This window comes from Miscanthus floridulus, chromosome 19 (genome assembly GCF_019320115.1).
Source record: "Miscanthus floridulus cultivar M001 chromosome 19, ASM1932011v1, whole genome shotgun sequence".
Taxonomy (NCBI): Eukaryota; Viridiplantae; Streptophyta; class Magnoliopsida; order Poales; family Poaceae; genus Miscanthus; species Miscanthus floridulus.
The window spans coordinates 89,843,065-89,855,618 of NC_089598.1; the positions used below are offsets into that span (position 1 = coordinate 89,843,065).

General features: G+C 45.2%; 2 long non-coding RNA genes across 3 annotated transcripts; both read right to left on the reverse strand.

Moving 5' to 3' along the window:
• Positions 1-1,493: 1,493 nt before the first annotated feature.
• LOC136529922 (uncharacterized) lies at positions 1,494-3,618 on the reverse strand. Of its 2 annotated transcripts, XR_010777477.1 has the most exons (6): positions 3,461-3,618; positions 2,682-3,315; positions 2,518-2,573; positions 2,156-2,415; positions 2,000-2,075; positions 1,494-1,663 (listed from the first exon to the last, which is right to left on the reverse strand). It is a non-coding gene; the product is annotated as an uncharacterized lncRNA (long non-coding RNA). The 2 variants fall into 2 exon arrangements; XR_010777476.1 differs by having other exon boundaries at positions 2,156-2,573.
• Positions 3,619-5,438: 1,820 nt separating this feature from the next.
• LOC136529461 (uncharacterized) lies at positions 5,439-7,339 on the reverse strand. Its single transcript, XR_010777328.1, has 4 exons — positions 7,228-7,339; positions 7,104-7,139; positions 6,829-6,900; positions 5,439-5,672 (listed from the first exon to the last, which is right to left on the reverse strand). It is a non-coding gene; the product is annotated as an uncharacterized lncRNA (long non-coding RNA).
• Positions 7,340-12,554: the final 5,215 nt, after the last annotated feature.

The following is a 12,554-nucleotide window of genomic DNA, read 5'->3' on the forward strand; positions in this document are numbered from 1 at the left end:
TTTGTGCTACGGGCGTTTGTTATAGGGGCCTCCTATTTCAAAAATTTCAAACCCTAGAAATAAATATGAAATCTCAGAAATCTAGAAAAAAATTATTCAATTTTCCATATAGAGGGTTCACTATACTAGTAAACAAATTTTATGTGACCCAGCGGTAACGGCATGGCTAGCGTCTTTGCTGCAGTGCTGCGCGCCTACCCGCCTGTTGTGCTTGCCCGCGCCTATTGCGCTTGCCAGCCCGCCCGCACCGCTCCATTCCCGTACGCATGCACGCGGGGACAGCTCGTGCCCGCTTCACTTCCCGTGCGCACGTGGGGACCACCTACGCCTGTAGGGACTGCCTCAACCTGTGCCCGCTTCTCGCGTCTGTCCATGAAACACTTGCAACATGAAGCACTTGCCGCAACATACGTCTGAAACAGATGAATCATTTAAAACATACGCTTGCAACATATATGTATAGCATTGCAACATATGCAACATCCAAATAATAAATACTTGCAACATGTCTGAAACAAATGAAACATTTGAAACATACATATGCAACATACATGTATAGCCATTGCAACATATGCAACACTAGATCTACTTTTGCAACATCCAGATGAAACACAACAACATCTAGATGAAACATATGCAACATACATCTAAAACACATGAAACATACGGTTCCAATATATGCCCATCTACTTGCTGCTCGGGCAAATGGAGGCTAGTTGACGGGGAGCTCGATGTCAGCGCAAAGCTCGATCCCATGGAGTAGCACGGAAGTCACCCACGTGCAGCTCATCGGCAGCAAGAACCTCGACAGTGGCCGTGACAGGTGGATGGAGTGCAGCCGCGGTGGGAGCACGAGTTCAAGCGGGAGACACGGTGGAGGCGGCGAATCCACGTGGGCTTCCAAAATATACCTCTTTTTCGAGAAGTTTTATATATACTCCATCCGTTCTAAATTATAAGTTGTTTTGACTTCTTTGTTTCATCCATTTTGCTGTATATCTAGACATATTATTATATTTAGATGCATAGTAAAATGGATGTACTAAGAAAGGTAAAGTGACTTATAATTTGAAACGGAGGAAGTACATTTTATCTTCACGTAAGTTCATGTATAAAAGTTATGATATTTTTAAAGATGAGCTAATAATAGAAAAAAAGAAAATTTCGCCAATTGAACCAGCGGTAATTACTTCCCACAGGTTCAATCTGCGGCACTAGTGCAGTTTTACAATTGTTTTGATACTAGTGGAAGGGGCGCGCCCTCGCGCGCCACATCAATCAGTTAATGATCTGAGAAAAAGTCGCATGGATAGAAGAAGGGATGGACACCACACTGAGTAATAAAATAGGTATGCATAATTTACATACATAGATATTACACATAGGATGGCACATCTAGGTTCTTCATAGTACTACATGATTCCACTTGTAGCTAAGGAACGATAGTTTAAGGTAGCATAGGCTGGCTAATTTACAGATAACAGGCCTAGGTACAGGTTTGTTTCTTGTTTGTACAAGAAGATTTTTTATTAAGTCCATCTGACATCTTTCATAATCTAACAGACTTGACATGTGCAGGAATCATTGTCCATGCTAAGTTTGTGAAGCATAGTCATGCACATGTCACAAAATGGTGTGCACACACTTTGTTGAGCGACAGCACCTGGTTGCACAAAGAATTTGCTGGATCAATAGATGATAGGTATACAATATGATTTGTATAGCGTAAGGAAAAAGCTATTTGAATTTGTCAATTGCATGGGCGTGGCACATACCGGATATTTTGCATCTTGAATATATTTTAGTGTGACAAATTGGACCAATAAAGTGAACAGAATATGGTTGTGACAAAGTAAATTCTGAACTAACAAAACATTGTTTGTGGATAGACTTCGACACGGGGTGTGCGGATCACTAATTACAATATTTGTGCAAAAGAAGTAGGTTACTGATTGGTAATTATATTATGTTGAAAGCTGAGCAGTCATGAAATATTTACCTATTCTGGAGTCTCAGTTAAAGAGGCCCTGTGAATATTATCCTTTGGTTTATTCTTTGAAGCAGTGGATCTAGACCTGTAATTTGCATGTAAATACTGATGAAAAGATGTGTATGCTTGATGAATAATAAGACATGGCTAGATCTGTGATTTTACCTTTTGGCTTTGCGTTGTAGCGACGATGCAGATGGATTCTCTTCGTCATCCTGTATGGCTGTGGTAGTCTCCAAGATCTGATGCTCAACCGTTTCGTGGTAAATGGAGGCAAAGTTATTTAGAAGATTTGAAGATGCAAATAATTTGACGGATTCAGGTTTAGGATTCATGAGTGCGAAGATCCGTATGGAGCCACTTTGTTAGCGTCAGTATTGTCACCGAACAGCTGCCTGCGAGCGTGCGTTGTTGCTGTTGATGATCTGGGACAGTTTGGACGAATATGATATCTCCAAATAAATAATTTGTAAGGAATAAGTTTGGTACACTTGATTGACTAATTATGTTATGTTAGTGTGACTTGCCCTGTGGTAAGATCCTTTATGGGTGTTTTATCAGGATCAACTGATGGTGCAGGTGTCTGCACATTGAATGTAAAAATGAGCCTATGTATGTACGGAATAATATAAGGAAACATGTGAAGACTATTAAGGCTAATTTAGAGTACTAAAGAAATTGCAGAGTTTACCGATAGAGCTTGTGGGTCTTGTACGGTATCGAGAAACGTTCTTGCTATTGTCATACCAGTTATGGAGCTTGGATCATCCTGTGTGGCCGTTTCTGAAACACCGATGTTTAAAGGAGAGGTGCGCCTAACTGATCTGTCTAAAATGGAGTTAATCAGATACTGCCTCCTTGCTCTAGAAGTGAATGAGTCCTCGGTGAGCCCAACGGAGAATGCAAATTTCTTTGAGATTACTGCCTGGAGAGGCTGAGGTAAACCAGTTGTCAATTTCAGTGGATTTAAAATTGCTTTGCATTATTTCTGAATGATCTGCCTCGCTATATCATCATATGCAAAGAAGCTGGCCTCAGTTGTGTTGTCCTTGGCAGTAAGGAATAACAGGCATATGTGTATCATGGAATAAAAAGCGTTAAGATCATGATATGGGATGTTATATTGTTCACAGAGCTAGCAGCTTTAGTGTTCCTAGGAACAATGATTACCTAGGTAGTGTGGCTGTGCCATGGCATTTGGGACATTTATATCCACCACCAGGTTGCGGGTTTGATGTTTTCTTGCATCCTTTACAGGACATATACAACCAGGTGTTGTTGGCCGCTATGTGTGTAACAGTAACTGTGCATTTGTAGCCTTCATCCTATTATAAGGCACATGAAACTGAAATTTAAAAGGAGGCATAGGGCACTTGCAGAAGTGACTGTTTTCTGACGTTTGCTGCATGTCTGCAGTTATAGAAAGGGAAAAAACATGAAAAAAAGGATGAGGGGGAGGGAGGGGAGTACCGCAAAATTAATTGGGTCTATGTTATTTAGCTCTGCAACATGTTTGTGTTGTAGTGGAGTAACTTGTATCTGCTTAGGTGGCTGTTCCTCAGATGGTGGAGGTCGTTCTATGTAAACGGGCTGATGTTTGAACCTGTTTCATGAGCTCATCAAAATTCCATGAGCATGGATCATATAGTCCAAAGCTAGTGTTTTTAGAATGAGGTAACAGAGATATAATAATTTGCAAATTAATTTTATGAGTTCTTGGCGTAGTGCTGCATAGGTCTTACCTGGAGTAAAATGGTTGAGCCTCTTCGATATTGGGATTCAAATAGTGAGAAAAGGCGGTGCCATCACTGACATAGGGTGTATCTGTAATTTACCGGGAATGACATTGGTCCATGTACAAGTACATTTTTTTTTGTATCTATAACTAAGGAAAATCTAATGTAAATTATTCTCAAGAAATAAGATCTTCCTGAATATTTTTCTGAGCATGCAACCAACAAATATCTTGACATTGTAGTGCCTCTTCGAGGCATAGAATCGCATTTGTAGTACATATCGTGGACGAGGCAGCAGTGATAAACCTGGCAAGAACAACAAAGTAGGTCTATGAATCCAGCGGAAGAAACAGCAACTGGCAGCCTTCGATGGTAATGCCCAAAGCACAGAATCATCCATCTTAAACTACACAAAGCATCTGAGGCATCATACAACAATAAACTAAAAAATAGTCCTTTCATTGTTTTGAAAAGGCAGAATTATTCCCTATAGTACAAGAATTATTATATGGTTCGGACTTATTATACACAATTTTAGCAGTTGGTGAGGCCACTGTCTTAGTTAAACAGACTAAATGCAGGGAAAAACTATAGTACAAGATAAGGAGTATATATATATATACACGCAGCTGAATCCATCAAGCATGATCACTATACGAGGCATCAGAAAAAACAATAGGTTTGGCATGCATATAGTACTCAACACGAATTTGAAAGCTTGAAAAATAATGTGATGTTCATGTAGCCAGTCCCTGTTTTTTTGTTCAGCATATTAAAAAATCAGACTCATAGGTCATAAACAATGCATCCAGTGCAGTATCATAGACAAAACTAGGAAAAATGCAAGCGAATTGCACAGGGCCTACGAACCGTGAACTCGTCGGAATAGGTGAATTCAGTCCTGTAACGTCCAGGAACAGGCAAGTAAGAGGATTTAACACTTTTAACTTTGAACCTAGTGGTAGTATATACTTTCTCATCGCTTAAGAGTGGGCTCTGTCATGTACCTCTGTTTTAGGAATTTCAGCATACATAACATTTCCCTGTTGCAATTTGGAAATAATAGATTTAAATAGAACATAAGGTTTCTTTATACTAAAAAAATGAACCACGTTTCGAACAAACAGGTTAATATAATCTGTATAGAATAGAAGCACAGATAGGTTTCTTTATACTATAAAATCAACAGTGAGCCAAGAAAGGTGGAATCACAAAATCTCTTAAAGGACTGGCAGAGCAAGGGGATAACAGGAAGGAAGAGACAGTGAAAAATATAAAAATGAACCTGAGATAAAATGAACAACAGAGCTACGTAGTTGAAATTACAGCTTAGCATATATGAGATTCAGAGGCCTAATAAGAGGATTGGATCGCATCTTAATAAATGTAAAGCAACGGAGAAAAATAAATAAATCTAAGCATGAAAGGCAATTGTAGCTTGACATCAAAAGTAAAATTGGGAGACCTAAATGGCGATGGAACCTGGTGCTGTGCATGAAGAGGCTGTTTTTTTCGTTACACATATCTAGAATAAGTTAGCAAATCACATTTATTCATAGCAGCAAAACGCTGAGGACAGGAAAGCAGTGGAATAAATCTTCATTAGCTGACATTCAGGTAACACGAAAAAGCACTTTCATCTAGCAATTTGTAAATCTGTGTTTGCCACTGATTCATGGTGTGTAACCAGGAATGGCACAAGACACTATCATTTCACTGTTGAGCACAACTTGCATAGGGAAACATAAAAGGCAACAAGGTATGAGGCTAACCTCGTTAGCAAGAATAAAGCAAATGGCGAAGAAGCATGTGAAAAAAGCTTACACAATAGCAGATAATGAGAGGACTGGCTGAAAATGAACCCAAAATTTACCATAAATCCAAAACTATACCAAATTAGTATCTCACTGACCTTTATCCAGCAAACAAATTCCAATTGCACAGAGCTGCACAAATGAATAAGATCAGTATACGCAAATTAGGATAAACCTCCAACATAGGGAAATTTAATTTATAAGAAGCATAAGAAAGTACAACAGAAAAAAATGGATAACTCAAGGAAAGAACACTGAGCGTCACATTGGGATGCAACATACATCAGGTAGGCAACAGCAATCCTCCAATTGGCCAAAACTAAATGGAATAAGGGGCCAAAGAAAGAAGGACAATTTAAATACTTTGGTATAGGTAGACACCGACAATTGTATACCCAATCCATATGCAAGAGATTTATTCAGGTTGACATGCATGAAGAACAACTAATACGGTGAAAACTACAAGTCAGTCCGTGGCAACCTAGCCAGAGCAGGTGCACTGCAAGAGCAGGTGCACTGCAAGTTGTCTTCTTTTGAAACTTGAAAGCGAGTGAGCGAGCAGCCATTGCAAGTTTACTACTGGACTACTACTACTGACCATGCTGGAAGCTAGAAAGCAATGGTTCACCTGCTACTGAAAGAGCATGTCTTTCTTTTTCTGATGCCTGTGCAAATGTATGTAGCAAAGACCAATGGCCTCAGACCTTTGCAGAGAATCCCACACTGTATGTTCAGCATAAGGACATTACAACCAGAATAATAATATGATTATGAGAATAGCCCCAAAAGGAACAGGCATGTATTACACAAGGAGCAATTTTAGTGTCTCCCTCAACAAACACGTAATCAAAGGAATTCGACAATAAGGAGTGCAATCTAAATTGGAATTTTAAAAGAACCAAGATCAATGATTTTCAGATGTCTCATAGGTGATAATGTTGTAAGTGTCCCAACCTTCTCATGTATGGTACCGGCGTGAGTTGGTAATCTACTCGGGCCTTTATTTCCACTCTATAATACAACGATACGCAACTCTCATGCGTATTCGAGAGAAAAAAAAAGATCAATGATTTAGTTATTTATTTAACTAAGATATTCAGTAGGGCAAGCCACAAGCATGCGTAGCATGTTTACAGTATGAGAACTTCAAGCCGATAGATGGGAAATCAAGGCTGTAAAAAGCAACTCAGTAAGTCAAAACTGTAGATACTTTGAGATGTGATACAAAAATAAATTTAGTTATCGAATTCACTTACTGCAAATATATGAGAATGAGAATCTTACTAACCCCACAACCTTTAATGTGTCATTCGTGGAAAGAGGAGGTTCAGTGCTGTGCTCAAATGTTCATCTCCAGTTCCTGCAGGCACGTTGGATAGATCAACTCAGAAAAAGAGAGGCATGTCATAAATTTTGACAGCACTGAATAATTTCTAACACGGTTTGGAAGGCATAGAGTGATCTAAAATATAGATTCACATGAGTAAAGCAATGCAGTTTCCCTGGGGCAGTGTACCTATATACAAGCATGAAAACATACAAATATTCGTTAGTGAGTCGCACCTTTGGAGCAAGTCAGGTGACTGGAAGCTTTATAGCCTACAATGAACCAAATATTTTAGATTAGGTAACGTATGCAAGGAAAATTATATCAAAGAAGAAAATCGGATGCATCACCAAGTACTACCCGAAGAGCAATGATTTTAGAAAAGCTTGGCCTTTAGGCAGTGAGTTGCTTGCAATGACTTTTTTAGTTAAATATCTTGCTTAAAACTGAAAGAACCCTCAGACCACAGGGAAATAGGTACCTGCAGGTCACCATAAGAATAACCTCACTGCAAAAATAATGCCGGTTGCACGCGATTATGCGAACAACACCACAGGGGGAACAGGGACTCGCCTGCATAAATGTTATGGCAAAGAAGCAAAGCACGGGGAGAGGCTTTCCAAGAAGCGTCTCTGTGCGAACACAAATAGTAAGATCTGTGGTCCAACATTGTAAGACATGAAAGCTTATTTAGGATGAGGCAACAAATGAACCTCATAATGGCTTTCGCATGGTGAAAACAAATTCTTGCAATAGAAAGACGGTGGAACTAGAACTAAGATACGGAGGACCATATAGCATATGGTTTCCATGAGTCTAAAAAATAATAAGTAAACCCAATTAACATCGGGGATGATTGACCTAAAGCTCCAAGGCTGTACGCAGCAATATTAACGTGGAGCAGCACAAAGGAAACATGAATTGTACCGGCATACCTCCATCAGCCGCACCCCCACCTTGGGGGGGGGGGGGGGGGCACCGACCTACCTAGGGTTTCATGCAGCACAGGAGAGACGATGTCGCATCGCTGCACCGGCGCAGCACCCGGCGGGGGCCGCCGTCGCCCCACACTTGCGGCGCGAGGAGGGAGGGGCGTGGAGGAGGAGGAGGCTTGCCACCGCCGCACCGAGGGCCAGGCACCGCCGCTCGGTCGCGTCGGGAGGGGAGGGAGCGAGCGAGCGAAGAGGAGAGAGAGACGAGGGGGAGAGAAGTTTGCTGAAGGAGAAGCAGAAGCCGGAGTATATATTTGCTCTATCGGATTCAGACGAGAAGCAGCAGAAGCCAGTAGAATCCACTGAGAGCGATAAGGAGCTGGAAGAAGCAGATTCTAAACGAAGCGGCTACAAGTAATCCGGACCACACAATGGAAGATCGGACGGTCAAGGCTATTTCGGTCGACGTGGACAGGGCTGCCGGCCGAGGAGCAGGGCGGGCTTGTTTAGGTAAATATCAACAAATACTTTTTGCAAAAGAAAATAAAAAAAAACTCAGTCGCCATCGCGGTGCGATCCAGTAGACCGAGAGTGGTTCACCGAAGAGCAGCTGCCGGGGCAGTGTCAGCAGCCTTGCGTGGTCCAGACTGGGCCACGAGACACTACCGGTACAAACTATACTCGCCAATGCATATGTGGTTACAGGATTCATGGAAAAAAAATCAAACCAATCATCTTTCCCCAATTCTTCAGATCCTGTGCGGGCAAGTAAGCCTGTGGCCGAGTGCCCGAGTGGCTGAAGCCTTCTTTAAATCTTTATCTGCTTGCTGCTCGACGACGTGAACTCCTCGACGAGGCGTGGCCGCGCAAGCGCCGCGGGGCGCACGTAGATGGCCGAGGCGGTGCTGGTACGGGGACTTGGGCAGTGCGCTGATGTCTATTTCGGCAAGCCCGCACACTCCGCTGGCTCTGCCTGCTGGCGCGGCGGTGGGAAACGCCGTGCCGCCGGCAGCACGAACCGCGGCCGCGACGCTCAGGCACCAGGTGACGCCGGCGACGACCACCGCGGCCAAGGCAGCGAAGGCGCACGCTTCCCAGATGATGACGTCGATGGCCGCCGCGCCACCGAGCGGGCACGACGATGTCCGCGCGAGACTGCATGGCAGCGGCGCGCGAGATCTCGTCGGTGGCAGCGCGAGCGAGCTGGCTCCGCGGTGGCCGCGCGCGAGCTCCCGTCGGCGGCCGCGTGTGCGAGGCAGCCGCGCGAGGGTCCGCGACAGCGGGGCGCCAGATCCTGCCGGTGGCCGCGCGAGGTCCGTGACTGCGGCAGCCGCAGGAGCGGTGCTTCACCGGCGGCGCGCACAGGATCCACGATCGCAGTTGGAAACCGAGCGCTCCTCCTACGCTGTATTGGATGGTTTCGACGGCCTCGTTGCGCGTGAAGAGGTCGAGCCTCGGTTTCCTGTGTTTTCCTTCTCTTTCTTTCTTAGATAAATATAGTGTCCTATCATCAAAAATCAATAAACAGATAGGTAATAAGTAGCTATAGAAATGATGATAGAGTCTATATTGTGAGTGTCATTACACCGTGTACCGACATATATTTTTGATATGAATGAGGTAGAGGACCTGCTGATTATATTAAAAAGAAGAAGCCCGGACCGGTGATTCAACAAAGCAACAACGTAACAACAACAATCCTAAGACAACAAGTCAACGATGACGAAACCAACGACAAAGGAAGCAACTAACAAGGTAAACAATAAGGCAACAACAACTAAATTGACAACACAACAACAAAGCCTAGCGAAGAGGCAAAGAGATCCCCGCGACAAGATCCCGAAAAGCACGACCTTTTGTACGCATGAGTGACTCAAGGAGATCTGGTGGTAATAGTTCTTTCACGCACTCTGCATATTCTTGAATTGCATCTTCATTGAGTTTCCCGTCATTCCTAACAATCCCCAAGTCTTTTAGAACTTTATGCTTGGCAAGACGGGTGCTTCGGCGAACCATTGATTTGTCATAAGACTTGTGCCGGCGTCTCGTTGGTGGTGTCACCAGTGGTGGGTGATGTATCGGGGGACCAGCACAATCCTCAATCTTCATGTAGACGTCCAGTTGGGTGGCTCCTCCAACAAAGGATTATTTGGCAGGTTGGGCTCTTCTGCCTTGGTCTCATCAATAGACTGAGAGGATCCATTCAAAGGGATGATGATATCAATAGGGTCCTCAAATGTCACACCCATACCAATCTCAGCTTCTTCCTCATCGGATGCATCTTGGACCAAAACAATATATTCAAAAGATGTGTCACGCTCCATGGGCAAGTCCAATGGAACCACTATGTGCAACCAATTAGGGCATGTTGGAGGCCCTGATTCTTCCTCAACGAGGGCGGGAAGGTCACAGCTCTCACTGGTTAATTGCCCAACAACACTTGTACCAACATATGTAACTTCATCATCAACTCATGGATTAATTTATAAGACATAGAAGATTGAACTATAACTCATGCAACTAGTAGAGTTAAACACCATTAACTACAGTTCCATTACAGTTACTGAACTGAAATCAACTACACTTTCTCATATAAAACTCACCTACCCATGACTCAAGCTCCAACACAATTCTACGCCAAGAACTCTTAGAACACCCTCACTGTTTCTGCAGAAACAACAACAATGGCCAAGCTCACCACCTTCATGGTTGTTGCCCTCCTGATCGCTGTGGCTGCCGTGGCGTCCATCCCGTTCACGCATGGCACTCGCGCCTTGAAGACCAAAGAGGACGTGGACCCGCCGGTGGTCGTCACCTTCGACGTCCCGTCAGGAGAGGCGGTGGCAGACGGCCCTACCGCGCCAACAGGGCCTGTGGACTATGATGATAAAACACCCTTGCTAGGACTAGTGTTGATACATACATAGGGTCCCGTCATAGTTGATGATTACCATATACGCTGTGTCTAGCAGACATAAATCGTTGAGGAGGTCTGCAGTGTTGAGCCCGTGACAGTGCCATCATTGGGCCGAAAAACTAGTTGTTGATCGACTGGAAGGAGACGAGAGGGCGCCTTGAAGCAGAAATAGGCGCGCTCACTCCGGTGATCCTCGGCGGCGACTCCGTGGCTAATCTCCGACGAAAAGGAGGAGATCCGACACGGGGCTCGATGCTGCATCGATTCACCGTGGTAATTCCCTGTTTCCCCATCTCCCACGTCTGGGGTCGAGGTTTTCGTGGTTGAGGTCGGCTGCGTTTTTGGGAGTTCGGTCGTGCTGGAAACCATGGGGAATCGACGTCTGTAACACCCCTGGTGTTACGGTCGTGTTTAGTACCGTGATTTAGGCCTAAGAAAAATTACCGAAACAATTTTCTCGGATTTTAAAATTTAAAAACTAGCTTTTCGCGTCAACGGTAAAAATCGAAAATTATATTTTAAAGCGTTGTTTGTGGTGATTTGTTTTGCGTAAAATAATTACTTAACGCTTTAATATTTTGTTCCATGGCTTGATACGAGTATGAGTTACCGCGTGCGATGTTTATTGGAGGAAGTCAATAGAATTTAGCTCTTTTAGAGTTGTCAGCAACGTATCGCTATCACCTCCGCATCGCGTCGTCTCGCGTACAGGCCACGTGCAGGGGCGTCATTGCCATGCCGTAGCACGTGGAACATGTGTTGTCCTTGCTGCTGCCATGTTGCTCCTACATTAATGAAAGTTGGCCAGGCTACTGCTACCGTGTACTGCTTTGCTTGTTTTCCCTCCCTGACTGCCAGTTCCGTCGCTTCAACCTGCAGCAGCCTCTGCTCGTCTTTGCCTGCCTTAGTTGTCTGCCGTGGTTGGCGAGCAAAGCTCCAATTCACCAAGTTCCCACACCTCTACCTCGGCCTGCCTTGCTTGTCTCTAATCTTGCTGGTCTTGTCTGTCTCTGCTTGCCTTTGCTTCACTGTTCTCTCTACCAGACAAGCAGGCCGGTCACCTCCAAACTGCTGCTACCTCCTACCTTGCTTCTTGAGGACGACAAGTTGCTACTCTCGCTCTGCTTTTTCTTTGCCTCTGGCCGCTCCTCTTTCTCTGCTTGCTTCCACCTCTGGAGACCGCAGTCACCGCGTTCGCGTCCCTCAGCCACCGTGCGCGAGCGCGCGAAGCCCCACGGCCGCTGCCTCTCAGCGCGCACCATGCCGCTACCCTGTAGCTCCGCCTTGCCCCGCGCTTTCCTCCTCGTGTGCGCACGCCACCACTACATGGACCCACGCCGCTCCACCTCGCAGCCGCCGTGCATTGCGCCACTCCACCTCACAGTCATAGTGCCTCCATCGTCGGCCTTGCCCCGGCCCTCACGTACGCGCACTCTACGCACCGGCGCAACCACGTTCCCGCTCCCTTTGCTGGCCATGCCGCCGCGCCGCGCCTCACTCCCGCCGGTGCTAGCTCTTCCCAGCGCAAGCTCACGCGAGCACCATGGCTCGCTCTGAACAGCTACCGCTTTCGAGCGCCCGAGCCCCGCTGCACCATCATTCTGAGCGTTTTCCCCACAGCCGCAGTCGAGTAGCGCCATAGCCGCCCTCGTGCTCTCCCTTTCTTCTCCAATTTGGCCACGCTCAACTCATCTCCCTCCAATTGCTCGCATCCACGACTGCGCTAGGCCCTTAGCTAGCCTTCAGATGAAGCCTCGTCGGTATATGTCCATGGGTGCTGCCGTGTGTGGCCTCACCGTTGTCGCGGTTGCCATCGGCGCTGAAGCTCGGCTCCACCG